Here is a 17,416-nt window from a genome sequence, read left to right as displayed (position 1 = left end):
AAGACTGCAGGAAAATTCAAACTGCCAGGATTTTTTATATTTTTTTATTTTTAGAATTACTCTATATGACTATTTTTATTTCAGTAAAATCCTGAGAACTAGATAATTAATAAACTTGATGAACTGAAGAAAAAAAGAAAGCTAAGGTTACACTGTTCAGGTAAATAGAAATCAACCTGGAAATTATCTCTGTGCAGAGGCAACTGATGAGCAAGGGGCAAGAGGGAACTTCCTAGGGTGATAGATACATTCTGTATTTGGGGTGGAAATTTACAGCGATGTTTACTTTTCACAAAATTCATTGGACTACACATGTAAAATCTGTGCATTTTCTTAAATTCAAATTTCATCTCAATAAAAAAAACCGATATATTGTAAAAAAAAAAAAAAAAACAGTAATGGCACACCTACAAAAAATACCCTCTAAGGAAAATATTAAGTATAACGCAAAGAAGTAGTGAAAACAATAATACCATTAGCTATAGTACCATGGGAAGATGCTAGGAATAATTATTAATGTCTGGAGATGGACTGCTTTGGCAAGTAGTAAATTCTTCACTAAAGAAGGTGTTCAGACATTGACTCGATGAAACTCTCAGTGATACCATAGAAGAGATTCAAAAATTGAAAAATTTAATTGTACAGTTTTATAATGTTCATGTCTAAACAATCATTGAATTATTCTAAGATTCTAAAAATAAAAATAAGACTCTAAAAGAAAAAAAATTGCCACAAATTATCTATCTAAATATATGAGTTAAAATACTAGTGACTTTCTCATTAAGGTATTGAAGTAGTAAGAATATAAAAAAATGTAGTGTTTTATAAAATGATAATTTTATCTGAATATAATGACTTTGTTACTGGTGTTGAAAATTAAAATAATGAGATTTTCTTACCACTTTATTTAATAACAGATTTAATTCATCTCATATACTACTTTTTCATGCTTGAAAAAAATCTTATTGCAAAGATTTAAAACCATATATTTTTTTACAAACGTTTGAAATTTCCAGGAGGGAGACAGTGGGAGAGAATTGGGCTTGACACTGATTTTGTGAAATTATATTGTCATCTTAAATCTAGTTCATTCACTTTAAAGTGTTTTTTGCCCTTTTACTGGATTGCACTTTATAAATATGCTCCTCTATCTTTCAGTAAAACTATAATCTGTAAATTATGCTTTGGGGAATTGAATTCTCAAGGCCTTCAAACTGAGGTCCAATTACATTCCCTAGCAGTGTAACTTTGAGCACAGTAGTCAATCTGAGTCTCAGTTTTCTCATCTTAGTTCTTACCTAATAGGGTAATTGTAAGAATTAATTAAGGTAATATCTCTTCAACCCCAAACAGTTTCTGGTTGATGACAAACTCTCATAATTCTTTCCTATTATTTACTTTCTGTTTGTATTCTCTTTCTCACTTCCTTTATGAAAGGGGCTTTATGAAATCCTTGACTTGAGATAAAGTTTGACTATGAAAAAGAGATAAAAGCCTGGAATTTTAAAAATACAAAGTAATTTGTTAGAAATAATTCCCTAGGAAGAAACAAAACAAGAAAAGGTTCAGTGTATTTTTATTCCATTTATCTTGCTTGTCCAAGTTGCCCAAAGAAAAAGGTATCTATTAGTCTCTGTTCTATTGACTGTAGTCTTTTTTTATTATATGTTAATCACCATACATTACATCATTCATTTTTTTTTAATTTTTTTATTGTTATGTTAATCACCATATATTACATCATTAGTTTTTGGTGCAGTGTTCCATGATTCATTGTTTGTTCATAACACCCAGTGCTCCATGCAGAACGTGCCCTCCTCAATACCCTTCACCAGGCTAACCCATCCCCCTACCCCCTCCCCTCTAGAACCCTCAGTTTGTTTTTCAGAGTCCATCATCTCTCATGGTTCGTCTCCCCCTCTGACATACTCCCCTTTTCTTCCTCTCCTGTTATCTTCTTCTTTTTCTTTTTTCTTTACATATGTTGCGTTATTTGTTTCAGAAGTACAGAACTGTGATTCAACAGTCTTGCACAATTCACAGCGCTCACCGTAGCACATACCCTCCCCAATGTCTATCACCCAGCCACCCCATCCCTCCCACCCCCAACCACTCCAGTAACACTCAGTTTCTTTCCTGAGATTAAGAATTCCTCATATCAGTGAGGTCATGTGATACATGTCTTTCTCTGATTGACTTATTTCACTCAGCATAACACCCTCCAGTTCCATCCACTGGATGGATTGTCGTTGCAAATGGCAAGATTTCATTCCTTTTGATGGCTGCATAATATTCCATTGTATATATATTCCACAGCTTCTTTATCCATTCATCTGTTGATGGACATCTTGGCTCTTTCCATAGTTTGGCTATTGTGGACATTGCTGCTGTAAACATTGGGGTGCACGTACCCCTTCAGATCCCTACATTTGTATCTTTGGGGTAAATACCCAGTAGTGCAATTGCTGGGTCATAGGATAGCTCTATTTTCAACTTTTTGAGGAACCTCCATACTCTTTTCCAGAGTGGCTGCACCAGCTTGCATTCCCACCAACAGCGTAGGAGGGTTCCCCTTTGTCCGCATCCCCACCAACATCTGTCGTTTCCTTACTTGTTAATTTTAGCCATTCTGACTGGTGTGAGGTGGTATCTCATTGAGATTTTGATTTGGATTTCCCTGATGTCGACCGATGTTGAGCACTTTTTCATGTGTCTGTTGTAGTCTTTTAAGCTAACAGTTTGAAATTTGGATGGCTGGTTTGAAAAAGCAGTTTTTAGCTTGCCAGTAAATTCCTAAAATTAGCTGTCATATTTTTAAGATATGTTTGCTAGATCAAAGTGTTGCAATATAAAAGAAAAGGAAGAGAAAAATCAATTTTATTGGAATTCCCACTGCCTTTTCATAAATGGCTAGTTAAATTTTTATCAGTGAGGTTTCCTAGTGCTCAATTACATATTTTCCTTTTATTTTGGAGTGTAGAGAAATCTCTTATTCTATATCAGAATAGTAAATAAGAATGCAGTTCTTTTCATGAAATTGAACATAGTTTAATGTGAAAGTTGGTATTTATCTCTGGCCAAGAGCCATTTTGACAATTTCACTTAATTTTTTTGACTTAGAGATTATTTTGACTTCTCCTTAGTTTGGTTAAAATGGAAAAATAATGGACTATCCCATGAAAATAATAGTCCTATTTAGTTTTCACTTTTGCATTCAGTTAACCACAAACATGTTTAAAATAAAAAGTCTAAAGATAGGTTGGATCTTTAACAGGTTAGTTACACAAGAACTGGACTTCACATTTTAAGACAGGCTTCTCTATGTAAAAAGTGAAGGAATGAAGCAAGAACAAATTGTAACAAATGATCTGTGATATAACTTGGAATGTTTTAGAGAAATTGAAAGCATTACCTTCAAGAAACAATTTTATGGTCAAAAAACCCAAAAGAAATATTTGAGTTATATGATGAAAAATAAAATCAAATGAAAACTTTAACCTTTATATTTGATAGCTTTAGGACATATGGAGAAACACATATTATCCTTATCTAGATTTTCCATTGAGATAATTGATAATATCCAATCCACCCAATTTTTTCTAAAGGCAAATTCACAACAATGCATATTCATTTTAAAGCCAGTAAGATTTATCTAAAATTTGGGGAATAATACATGGGAAAACATCATTTTGGATGCTAAGCTATTTTATTAAAAAGAGCTATAATTAATATGGGTGATAATGAAGAAAATAAAACAAACTGTATTTAATGAAAATTGAAGGTAAATTAACGTGATTTTTAAAAGAAGAAACGATGTTTCTTCCATCCATGTATAAGGTGGAATTGGGCAGTGCTCTAATCAGATATTTCTGAAAAAAACTATCATCACAATATAATGCTATTACTAATAGTATTATTTACTTACTGTAAATACTATTTAGTTTCACTAAATAAAAAAAATGGAAAGATTTCTTGTATACCTTCTTCCTCAGGATAAAGATTCTTAGAATGTGGATGTGCTGTGTGAAATGTATGTCTGTGTTTCTTTTCATCTTAACTTGTAGTACATTTTTTTTGGAATAAGTTTCAAGAAGAGACAGCATCATAACAACTGCTAGTCTTATGTCAAGAACATGCCAAAGTGTCCTTCCGAAATCACTTTGCGTGTCCTCATTACTTTGTTACAATAAACTTTAATAATTGTAGAGTGACTAAAAGTATAACAGTTCTGAGTGTATTCTTTATTCTTTATTCTCCCATTGCCTTGTTATAAAGCTTTAATGAATATGAAGCCACTGTGCCTGGACCTTTCTTGAATATGCTCCAAAAGGACAATATTTCCTATCTTCTTTGCAGAGGTGTTGAGAATACAATTAAAGTTTAGGATACATTGAAAATGCTAAGATCACATAAATACTAAATTACTAACATTTCAATAATCAGAAGGCAATCATTAATTATAAATTTGTGTATATTCCAGTAGACTCTGTTCTTGTAATAATTATTTTTGCATATCTAGGGAAGTTATACTTTTTTACATTTTTCTAGAATTATATTATCAGCATTGTGATTCTATGCATGTTTGTTTTTCTATTTTTCTATTTTTATTTTTTATTTATTTTTTTTAAAGATTTATTTGTTTATTTGAGAGAGCGGGAATGAGAGAGAGAGAGTACATGAGAGGGCGGAGGGTTAGAGGGAGAAGCAGGCTCATTGCTGAGCAGGGAGCCCGATGCGGGACTCGATCCCAGGACTCCAGGATCATGACCTGAGCCGAAGGCAGTCGCTTAACCAACTGAGCCACCCAGGCGCCCCTGTTTTTCTATTTTTAAATAAATAAACAATGCCAGTATAGGTTCATTGTTGTGGAACTCGTTCATTCTATAAAATATTTACTGAAGATAAAATTTTGCAAAGTATGGTGTTAGGCATTATAAAGGAAGGAGAAATGAATCTTGCTTGAACATTTAAGAGTCCAGGAGGTAGAATGAGACATATAATATAATATTGCTAATACTGCTCCCACATGCCAAACATAGTGCTATGTTACTTCTAAACCTCTCAAAACCCCACACAAGGAGCATTATAATCTCCATTGTGCAAGTCAGGAAATTATCCATGGTTATACTGCTAATAAGGTAGCAGAGCTTAGTGAACAGCTCTGCTGTTTATTTGTTCTTAGAATATTCCAATTGTATTAGCCTTAATAAAATTTAACTTCTTAATAATCATGTATCTGTTTGTCCATTCCATCAAATGCTTTAGTTTCTTTCAAGAATTTTTTTTATGTTTGTGCTACCTTATGAAATACTTAACAATTAAGTTGCTTGTTCCCAAAACCAAGATTAGAACCTGGCAAACTCAGTAAATGCCAAATTAATTAATTAATGGATTACTTTGGGAATGGGATGTTCTTATTAAATAGATTTGCATCAAGAAGTAATTCTGGGAGACGAACCATAAGAGACTATTGTCTCTGAGAAACAAACTGACGGTTTTAGAGGGGAGGGGGGTGGGGGGATGGGTTAGCCAGGTGATGGGTATTAAGGAGGGCACGTTCTGCATGGAGCACTGGGTGTTATATGCAACCAATGAATCATGGAACAGTACATCAAAAACTAATGATGTAATGTATAGTGAAAACATAACATAATAAAAAAAAGTAATTCTTTTTCTGATATTCTTAGTGCAGGAGAACATTTCATATTTGTACATAAAATACCAGGACAGGAAAAAAAAAATGGCAAGTAGTGTCAAAATTCAAGGTGATAATAAAATTCTTTGATTTTGAGTTTTATCATAAAAATAATACTAAATATCAACAGGTAATTTTGTTCAGTGGTTTTTCAAAGTGACATTTTGGGAATTGGTAGTATTTTTGGTTGACACAGTGATTAGGGAGTTTTACCAGTAGTGTGGGAACTGGCTATCTCAAGGGCTGTTTGCAGCTCTTCATGCAGTGACATCATATTGGCTGTTTGAAATAAGGCATGGTGGGAGTATTTACACTGTGGAAATTAACAAACATTACAAAATCTGCACTTTTTTTTTTCCTTTCAAAAAACATATTACACAACACTGACTCCTCCTTGTGCTTAATGGGCAGAATCAAGGAATGCTTAATATCTTCAATTCCTAGGAGAGTTCCTCATGAGAAAGTACTCTCTTCTTTTTATAATTGTCTGGGCTTAGACCCATCTCCATTTACCATAAAAGGAAAATTTAATTTTTGTGTGGTTTTAAAACAGTGATTTTTCCAAGAGTGCAACTACCACGTAAATTGATAAAAGGCTGATTTTTACTTAATTACTATTTTAGAAAATCTATTTACTGAAGGAAATGGCATTTATGGTATTTGAGTCCCACAACACCCCGTATCAGTTTTCATTTACTACTGTGTCATTCAGCCTGATTCTGTGTAGGGGTGTGCTATGTCTTCTGCGTAGTGGTGCCGATGCATTTATGTCTTCAAATGTATATCATTTTATCAAGAAAAACTTCTTTGTTTTTCCTTTACAATATAGTCATTGCATTGTATTGATTTTTTTGAAGTCAGATGTGTAAGTAGTTATATGATCTGTGAACTCCATTTTAACCTATTAAAGGATCACTGATGTTGTTCAATCTCTTCATTTTACAGAGGAGAAAGCATGACCTGAAGAGGTAAAAAGCTCTAACCAAGGTCACAGAACTCAGTGACATGCCAGGCTATGTTAATTTTTCTACTTTCCATTCTCTTTCATTAACCATGCACTTTATGTATTAGCCTAATTTGTTATAATAAACGTATGCTATTTGTGCTAATGCACATATAGTTCTCCTAACTTACATCTAACTGAGACCTTGGTAAAATTCTTCCAGATTTCACCAATATAATTTCATTTAAATCATGCCACATTCTCTTTTTCAATGACATAGAATCTCTTAATAGTTCAAAGCCCAGTCATGATGCTGCTACATTTAGACTTTGATTATATTTTTACGGTACCCCAGAAATATATCCTGAATTTCATACTTCAAATTAGCTTTAAGCTTAATGCATTTGGGAAGCCAGTTGTTTTGATTTGAAATGGCTGGCTCATGCAAATACCTAGACTCAAGACACGTACCTGAATACTATAGCTGATGTGACTGCTGCATATTAAGCTGACTTTTAGCTTCAGCTTTTACCTATGTGGTCAAACTGGATAAAGAATGAAATGAAAACCTTCTTTTTTCCCAAGCTGCTGTGTCACCTAAAGCAAGTGAAAACTGTGGGGTAGATGCCTACAGCAGAGGAAATGAGGACTATTGCTGGAACTTTAGCACTGCACAATAAAGAAAAAAAAAGTGGCGTTGTATTCTAGGTCCCCATGGAAAACTGCCTATGAATATCATAGCAGTGCTATCCTGAGCAAGGTAATTCTTCTTATTCCAGTTTTCTCTTGCTCAAGGTCACACCTGAGAGTAGAATGAAATTAGCATAATGCTTTAAAATATAGGTCCAGTGAATTCAGGTTAAATTTAAAACCTCAGGTTGATTTTTCATTAAAGCTTGCTTCTAGATTTTGTTATGTGCAATGAAAAAGTGTTGCCTGAATATTTATCCATACTTGAATTGGCATTCTTTAAAGTTGCTGATATGAAGCATATGAGTTCAAGTTCCAGAATTTACAAGTTTTAACATCAAAATCACATATGTGAAGAACGCTTATCAAAATACCTTTGATGGTTGAAACAGAATCTGTTGGATTATTTATTTATTATTATTATATCTCCATCATCAGCAGATCTGATGATAAAATCTACACATGAATAATGCATCTGACTTCTTGATTTCAGTTCAGGTCATGATCTCAGCGTTGTGAGATCAAGCCCAGTGTTGGGTTCCACAGTGAGTGTGGAGCCTGCTTGGGATTTTCTCTCTCCCTCTGCTCTGTCCCTTCTCCCCCATGCTTGCTCTCTCTCTCTCTTTCTCTAAAAATAAATAATAGATAAAAATATAAAAGTCAATGTAAATATTTCATTCTTTATGTAAAATGCAAACATTACATTTATATAAATGTGAGTCATACCATATTGTTTCCTGTGTTACCTTGCATTATGATAATGTAGTAAACTGCTTTAATCTTTGCCTTGTTTTAATGCTCTGATGTTTTCTTTTTTCTACTTTCTGTGGAACTTGAGAATCTTTATAATGAATATATTATTTTGAATATGATTTTTTTTCTTTTTTATGTAACATGGATAAATAGGGGTTTTGATTCACTTGGTTGTGCACTTTCATATGTAGCAGACCAGCTCAAAATGGTCCTCTTCCAAAGTCTTCAGATCCTTCAAGGACTCTCAGAGTATTGGGTATACACTACATAAAATATGAATCTCCAAATAGGAAATGTTATTAGAACTGTTTACAAATTTATTTTTCCTTGATACCATTTTATTGTAGGGGCATCTCAAAAGATGTTCTTCAATTGGTCAAATTTTAAAAATATTGTTTTTACATCATTTACTTTTTTTTAAGTTTCAGATATGTCAGGGACCAGCTTCTCTATTATAATCTACTTTTTCACTAAAGAGCCATATCATTTATATCTGGCACAATATTGAAAAGCTGTTTAACCTAGTTGATTTGACTCTATATTCACCCATTAAGGAGATACCTTTCCCCTTGACTTACACATTTATGTAAATGGTAATTTACTATAGGTAATATTTTTTAAAAATCTGTGAAGAGAAACCGACTTTATGACTTTGACCTTTTACATGACCTTTGATTATCAGACTTTTTACCCATCATGCTGTGTGTTCAACAAGATCTTTAGTACATGGAAAGAAAGGCAATGACCCATAAAAATGGTTTTGCAGACTGGCATTATGACATTACCAGTTTTCTCATAAAACAGATTTATTTCACTGTGCGACCATGTGTTGGGTAACTAAAAAGGAAGGTCTTCTCTTGTTTAGAATAATGTTGATGAATGTGTGTGTATGTGTGAGTATACTCATGTTTTCATGACCAAACCTAACACAGGGATTTAAAAAAATGAGAAACGACTGGGACAGCCCTTTGTGCATTTCTTACACTTAAGTACAATTTAAACTACTGGGAAATGCAAACTTGAGTTGAAAAAGGTTGGCTTTTGATTTCTAGCTTTTTTTTTTTAAGATTTTATTTTTTATTTATTTGTCAGAGAGAGCACAAGCAGGGGGAGCTGCAGGCAGAGGGAGAAGCAGGCTCCTTGCTGAGCAAGGAGCCAGATGTGGGCCTCGATCCCAGGACCCTGGGATCATGACCAGAGCCAAAGGCAGACACTTAACCGACTGAGCCATCCAGGTGTCCCAAGATTCCTAGCTTTTTTCATAATATAATATTTAACCTACAGAAGAAAATAATCAGTAGTGAATTTCATTATGTTCAGGGAAGCCTTGACCTTGAGAACAGGTTATATAACCAATTTGCAGAAGTTTAGCACAAGTTTAGTGTCAACAAGGATGCTTAGCGCTATGTCCCAAAAAGTTGGTCTAAAAACCCTTAAATTCCTCTTGCACCAAGGTCAGAATTGTCCCTGAGTCTCTCAGCTATGCAGTTTAGGAAGGCTGGAAGCTAAGTAGCTGAGGCAGAACTAGAACCAAAGTCTTCTGAATCTTAATCTAGTATTCTTTGAGAGTTACTGCTCCAAAAATAAATGGGTCTATAACTTTGAATCGACAGCTTTAGTATCTTAACATTGGATTTTATCATACTCTATCTTATTTTGGATAATTAAGTAATAATGAGCTATGAGCCTGTTTCTCATGTGTAAAATGGAGAAAATACTACTTCATGCAGATTATTATTTAAGTACATACATATATATTCACTGTGTAAGATATATAGATATATATCACTTAGTGAAGTCTGGCACATAATAAGCCTTTAACCAATGATAGTTATTAATTATAATAATGAACAACAATAAAATCTATGTTACTGAATATATACAGTCAGACATAGAATTATGATAGTACTAGGAGTGAATCTTTATAGGTACAGTTCTCATAGTACAAATACAGTACTCAACATACTTTAAAAGATATTTTATCTTCTAAAAATATCAGTTCTTTAAAAACATTTAAAAATCAAAAACAATTTTAAATCCATGAAATTTAAAAATGTCTTAAAATTCTAATACTTTACCAAACAGAGAGAGGTTTTCTTGGAAAGTAGATGACTTTGTGACATTTTCAATTTATATACTTGCAAAGTAACAAAGCAAAAAACAAAGAAAACAAAAAAACTCTGAAAAACATTTTAAAGTTTTGTTTTAAAAAACCTGGAAAATCAAGCACTTAGCTTTTATTGTTATTTGGGGTAATAGTTAAGGGCTCTGAAGGGGAATTGATTTCCTTTGTTTTGCCTAGTTCATTGCTTTCATTATATGCCACTATACCTCATGCATTCACAGCTTGCAACTTTTTTGTTCTCACACATAATTTGATCCTACAATAGGTAGGGAAGAATTAATTGAGGTTATGAAAATAATGAAAACCTCTGTGGAAGTAACTGCATGATGACATAATTCAGATCTCTAAGGAAAGGAGAAAATTAACAAGATATAGTTAAAATGAATTTTAACAAACAAAATTAAATGGAAAAATTATTTAAATTACCTGAATTCTCCTGAATTTCAGACAATAAGGAACGCTAAAACAAAAACAAAAACAGGATAAATCCAGAAAGGTACAGGGGACGGAAGGACAGTTGGAATAATATAAGACTCTGAAATTTACCCTGTTCACAAGCAGTATTCAGAAGCATAAAAAAATGGAAGGGGCAAAATCAGGATTATAGATAAAATAAAATGAGTATGTTGAGTTAGGTGTACTTCTCTTGGAGGATAAGTTCCATGTCTTCCTTATATTTACATCTATAGGCTCAGCACCATGCCCCCATATAGCAGGAATCAGACTCCTTGAATTTCATCAAATTTGATAATAAAATTTGATAGGAAGCTCTTATTTTGTGAAGGTAGGAAAGAACTAATGATAGATGATGGGAGTAAAGATATTTTGGTCTCCCCCTTCAAAAAAAGACACCTTTATCAAATAATCCAGTATAGATTAGCTCTAATGAGAAAATGTCACACCAATTTTAAACTTCAGAAAATATCTAAAAAAATGTTTTATACATTGCATTGCAAGTATCTTTTTCAAATACATGGAATAATACATTGACAGATGTGATTTTATTGCCATGATTACTTTAGAGATCTCAATGATGATAGGGTAGTTTTGAGAATTGGAGAGTAAAAAAGCAAGAAAAAATTTAAAGCATTAAATCCAATTTTGTTAAGTTAATTATTTGAATTCACTTAGGTAATTAGAAGGAATTAGCCATAGTATCCGTTATTCAATGACATGCTTTGTAAGTATTCTATTTGGTTATAGTCATTTAATTTTACTCAGGACAAAAATGTTTTTTAAGAAGTCAGGAATATATAAATAAATATATCTACACTTAAGTAAAATTTAAGTTTTATCTGAAGCTGTATCTTAACTAGTTGGTATTAAGTTGTTTTTTGTTTTTTTTAATCAAGACAGAATTGGCACTTAAGTAATTGTAATTAATAATGACTAAACAAGGGGATAGAGAAGTGACAGAGATTTATCCACTCATTCATAATTATTTGCATTGGGTGATGTGTATTAAGCCTTGGGGAAGAGAACTGGACTCTGAATCAAACTTGTCTAGCTCCTAATGTGTTGTGAACTCCTGTTGTGGCTTATTGTGTCATGTAACAACTTCACTGTCAGTATATTCTTTTTTTGTTACAATTCTGGACTAAAAAAGGAAAAGACCTTTTTTTTTCATATCTAGTAAAGGAATGAGAAAACCTTACTCTAATATAACCTTACTTCTATATGAGGAAGAGCAGGGAGCACCTCCACACTGTGTAAGATTTAAGCCTTCCCCATATTACACGAGGCTTAACCTTTCTTCCTTTCACAAGCAAATGTCAGGAAAGAACTGACCTTGGACACTGTGTTCCTGTCCACTGACATCATTCTGGGAGACTTGTTAACCTGTGTTTCTTCAGTCAGCCCCTCTCTCACAATTGCCAGTCTTGCCAGAAGACTCCTCGTTACCCCATCAGTTGAGTGCTTTTCAGTCTTTGTCATACTTGATATTTTATATAAAATATTTTGTGTAAGAAAAAGGTATGTGTTCACTTTCTATAATCAGGAAATGTTCTCCTTAGTCTCCATAACACTGCCTTCTCCTCATTTCTTCTTTCATCCTATTCTTTCTATGTCCTTTCAGAGTGTTCACTTTTCCATCCTTTCAGTGTTAGTATTCTTCAGGTTCTGACATAAATCCTCCTTCCTTCTTATTCCACAGGCATTTTCAGGGTAATCTTCTGTATTCCCATGGACTTCATGACCCTATATTTGCTGGAGGCTCCTAAAATGACACTTCTAGCTCAGACTTAGTCTTTATTTTCTTTAGATACATATATCCAATTCCATACTAGATTTCTCCTAACCCACTAATTCATGAATTTTCCTATTCTTCATGCAGATATCATGATTAGAGATTGGAAAAACCTCCTCAGTGTTTCCCTGCCCTTTATTCCCCCACTTGGCTAATCATTAAGTTCTGTGGAATCTGTCTCTTGAGTCAACATATTCCTCTTCTCCCCACTGACTCTTCCCTAGTGCCATCCTGCAACTTTCATCTTTGTAGGCACCTCCTACAGGAAGATCTCCTGTCTCCTCAGTTGAACCAAGTGTCAACAGTTTGCATGCATAGTACCCTTTATTCACTGTAGTAATTATATTCTGCATTGTAGTGCTATCTGTACTTTACCATGTCTCCCATAATTTTATGTATCAAAAGTGAGGGACATGTTTATTTTTGTCACTGAAGTATTTTCTGCATCTAACACAGAATCTGGCTCATAGCAGATACTCAAGTATCTGTTGAATATAACACAAATGTTATACATTTAAGTTCAAAAGGCATTATTGACTTTTCAAAAATGAAGAAACTGAGGCCCAGCAATGGTAAGTACCATATCATCATAAGTATCACAACTGAGTTATGGTCAAACCAAGGGATTTTTCTACTATACCTTTCCACCATTTCTATTCATATTAAATCATCTCCTCTCCATGTGAATGAATCCCATTTTTGTCTTTCTTCACTCACTACATTCATATGCATCACACACACTTCCAACAGTTTGGCACATCCTTGTCTTGGAAACTTTTCTAAACTGTGATTCTTAAGTGATACAGGATCTATCAATGCCATTGAATGAGAAATGTCATTGACTGACTATTCAAATTTAAGGAATCTAAGAAACATTTTAGTCAGAGATCTTTAAGAAAAAAAGAAAAGGAAAAGAAAACCTAGAATTTAAGGCATTTTTATTTTCTGTATGACCTGCATTTCAGAAAGATGATGACTTGCAGTTTAGTTTACACATAAGTTGTTCCTAAAATACATATGTACATGCATATTTTTATAGCTTACAAAAGGATACCCCCAATTCCTCTTAAAAACCAACTAGTCATGTCCATATATGGGATTTGATATTCTGTATAGCCTATATGAACTATAACAACTCAAGAAGACATGCTAATGGATCAAATAATTCTTTATTCTCTTAACAAGATATACTATTCCAAAACCTTCCGTGTCTACTGCGGGAGTTCAAGAGAACAGAGCTAAGATTTCAGAATGACTTGCATCTTGACTTACACATGTAAAAATCTTCCCAATACATCAAAATGGGCCCTCTGATTTTCTGTAAGACCTCTGAGCTGTTCCTCCCAGCTATGAGCTGCCCCAGCTGCCCAGACCAAATCAAAGAAAACAGCTAAACCCAACATAAGGAATATCGTGGTGGTGGATGGTGTTCGCATTCCATTTTTGCAGTCAGGCACTTTGTATAAGAACCTGATGCCACGTGATTTGGCTAGAGCAGCACTTTCGGGTTTGCTGCATCGGACCAGTGTCCCAAAGGATGTTGTTGATTATATCATCTTTGGCACAGTTATACGGGAAGTGAAAACTAGCAATGTGGCTAGAGAGGCTGCTCTCGGAGCTGGCTTCTCTGACAGGACTCCTGCTCACACTTTCACCATGGCCTGCATCTCTGCCAACCAAGCCATGACCACAGGTATTGGCTTGATCGCTTCTGGGCAGTATGATGTGGTCGTGGCAGGTGGTGTAGAGTTAATGTCTGACATCCCTATTCGTCATTCAAGGAAAATGAGGAAAATGATGGTTGAGCTCAATAAGGCCAAGACCCTGGGTCAGCGATTGTCTTTAATCTTGAAATTCAGATTGAATTTACTATCACCTGAGCTCCCTGCAGTGGCTGAGTTCTCCACCAGTGAGACCATGGGCCACTCTGCAGACCGACTGGCTGCTGCCTTCGCTGTTTCTCGATTGAACCAGGATGAGTATGCCCTGCGTTCACATAGCCTGGCCAAGAAGGCACAGGAGGAAGGACTCCTTTCTGATGTTGTACCCTTCAAAGTACCAGGAAAAGATACAGTTACCAAAGATAATGGCATTCGTCCTTCCTCTCTGGAGCAGATGGCCAAGCTAAGACCTGCATTCATCAAGCCCTATGGCACGTTGACACCTACAAATTCTTCTTTCCTGACTGATGGTGCATCGGCAGTGCTGATTATGGCAGAGGAAAAAGCTCTGGCCATGGGTTATAAGCCGAAGGCATATTTGAGGGATTTTGTCTATGAGTCTAAGGATCCAAAAGATCAACTTTTACTTGGACCAACATATGCTACTCCAAAAGTTCTGGAAAAGGCAGGATTAACAATGAATGATATTGATGCTTTTGAATTTCATGAAGCATTCTCAGGTCAGATTTTGGCTAATTTTAAAGCCATGGATTCTGATTGGTTTGCACAAAACTACATGGGTAGAAAAACCAAGGTTGGGTCACCTCCTCTGGGGAAGTTCAACAACTGGGGTGATCGCTATCCCTGGGATACCCGTTTGGAGCTACTGGCTGCTGGTTGGTCATGGCAGCTGCCAACAGATTGCGGAAGGAGGGAGGCCAGTATGGTTTAGTGGCTGCCTGTGCTGCTGGTGGGCAGGGCCATGCTATGATTGTGGAAGCTTATCCAAAATAATAGATAATGAAGAGATGACCTGGAGTTTCTGTGCAACACTCGCACTAGGCAATGCCATTCCAATGCATTACTAAATGACATCCTTAGCTCCTAGCTCCTCTTAGGAAAACACGACCCATGGCCTTCTGTCAAATACTTCGCAATGAAACCTTGCTAGTGCTCTGAGCTTTCCAGAAATCGTGGCTTACTGCTCTTTCAGGGATTTCTTAGTCACCAGAATCACACAGTGACAATGTTTAAGCAGTAGTTTTTGGTCTCTGTTTTCATTAAATACTAAGAGTTGCAATTTGGGAAAGAGGTTAGCTGAGATTTGGAGTCATCTTTATAACATTTGCAAATTATACTCTTTCCTGTTTGTGACCTAAAGACAAGTGTTTTCTATAAAATACAAACCAATGTGCCTAAAGAAACTTAATTATGGAAAGATAATTCAGAATTTAAATGTTCCTGACAACTTACAGTAAATGTTTAGTTGTGTAAGTACCCTGTTAACCTTAATAAAGTGAGAAAGTATCGGAAAAACAAAAACAAAAACAGGATATACTATTCCATTGTTCTTTAGTTTCTTTGGAGGGAAAAACTCAAGAGATACCTATATAATATTAAAAAGGATTCTTTAAATAAAATGAAATATTTTAGGAATGATAATTTCCTAATGAAACCACCACAAATTACAGTGAGAAAGTTAAATATTTTATATTTTATGTAAATTGCCAGCACAAAACATTGATATGCATACAGTATGTAGATAAGCAGTGATTTTCACCATGCCAAAAGATAGATAGCATATAAAAATGTTTCCTATCAGTATTTCATGACTATAATCAAGACCTATACTCTTGAATCCAGTTTTTAGTTTTTGATGAAATTTAGGAAACTCTAAATATGAACACATAAATTATATTTTGTGTCTTTAGAGTATTTATGAAATATGTAATGAACATCTGTGAGGTGTAGGATAACTCTTATTTACAAAAGGAAGAACTTTGTAACACATATATAGTTTATGATCTTATGTTAAGAACTGTCAACTCATTCTTTTAAGTCTGTATTCCACAGATGTTCATTAGACACCTACCATTAAATGTTAACAAAATCTCTTCATTAGAGGTTGAATAGATTTAGAGGCAACACTTTTCTTTTAAAGCTTGAATATAATCTGACTTTCCTATGGGTATAAATGTAACTCATATTTATTTATGATTATTTATTCTAAAAATATGCAGACCAATTTAGAAGATCTCTCTGTCTGAGGCTGTGAAGAACTTGCTCTGGAATCCTTGTTTTCGCAGCCTCTCTAATTGAGGGCACCTTCGTACTTTCAGGGTATTTTACAGCCCTGAGAAGAACCTAATAAAAAGACTTTACATGCATCATAACTATGATGAAATAAAAAGAGGAATCAGTAACACTACGAAGTGCCAAACTCAAGAAAGATTGGGAGCTTGTAGACTCAAATAGTCCTGTGTTCTTGGGTTTCCTTACTTTAGAGCTATCTCTTCTATCCACATCAAAAATTTAATATTTGAACTGAATTCATTATGATAAGATAAACAGTATTCATATGAAAAAGATTGCATCAGGATTTAAACAGTATAAAAATGCGTGTAGTTTAGTGTCAGGCCAGTTACATTACAGAGACTAATCTCAGAATTTAAAAACTTCATTTAAAAATCAGTCAACTTTCCTAAGACAGTTAAAAAATAATTTTATGAAAAAAATAATTTTATGATCCTGGTTTTGTCTTTTTCATCAAATATGTCAAATGGAGATCATTGGAAACAAATTTCATAACACAGTATGCATACTTCTTTATATCTTAGACTTTCATATGCCAGACTTTTCTTCCTCTGTGAACTGGGAAGGATAGATTTTACCATTTTTGTTTTATGAATGATGATGTCCAGAGAGGTTAAGTGATTAACTGTGTTATTTGTAAACCAACAAATAACAAAGAATCTTGAAATCAAACATATATATATTTGTTCAAATAAAAAATATATCAAATCAAAAATATATATATTCCCTTATCTGTATACAGTACTAATGTCATGAAACTTTGCTTAAAATATTGAAATATAGTATGAGAACTATTATGTGTAAAGAGATATAAAACATTGTCATATATAATGGGATCTAGCCTAGAATCTGCCCCTTAGTAGTCTGTAGCATTGCCATTTAACTTCTCTAAAACTAATTTTGTCATCTATAAAATGCACTAAGGATACCTGCATTATCTTAGTGACAGACAAGTTGTACATCTCAATACCTGGAAGGATTAAATTAG

At 34.2% G+C, this 17,416-nt stretch overlaps 1 protein-coding gene and 1 pseudogene across 1 annotated transcript in view; both read left to right on the top strand.

Annotated features, from left to right (window-relative positions):
- GRID2 (glutamate ionotropic receptor delta type subunit 2) overlaps nt 1–17,416 on the top strand; it is a 1,398,327-nt gene that overhangs the window by 225,457 nt on the left and 1,155,454 nt on the right. The gene's annotated exons all lie outside the window — the stretch shown is intronic.
- LOC114220144 (trifunctional enzyme subunit beta, mitochondrial pseudogene) lies at nt 13,703–15,129 on the top strand (annotated as a pseudogene).

This window comes from Eumetopias jubatus, unplaced genomic scaffold (assembly GCF_037043125.1).
Source record: "Eumetopias jubatus isolate StellerSeaLion01/CBP00866 unplaced genomic scaffold, mEumJub1_p1.0 scaffold_2, whole genome shotgun sequence".
NCBI classification, from domain to species: Eukaryota; Metazoa; Chordata; class Mammalia; order Carnivora; family Otariidae; genus Eumetopias; species Eumetopias jubatus.
The sequence above is the reverse complement of the archived record's forward strand: the minus strand, read 5'-3'. Positions and strand labels throughout refer to the sequence as shown.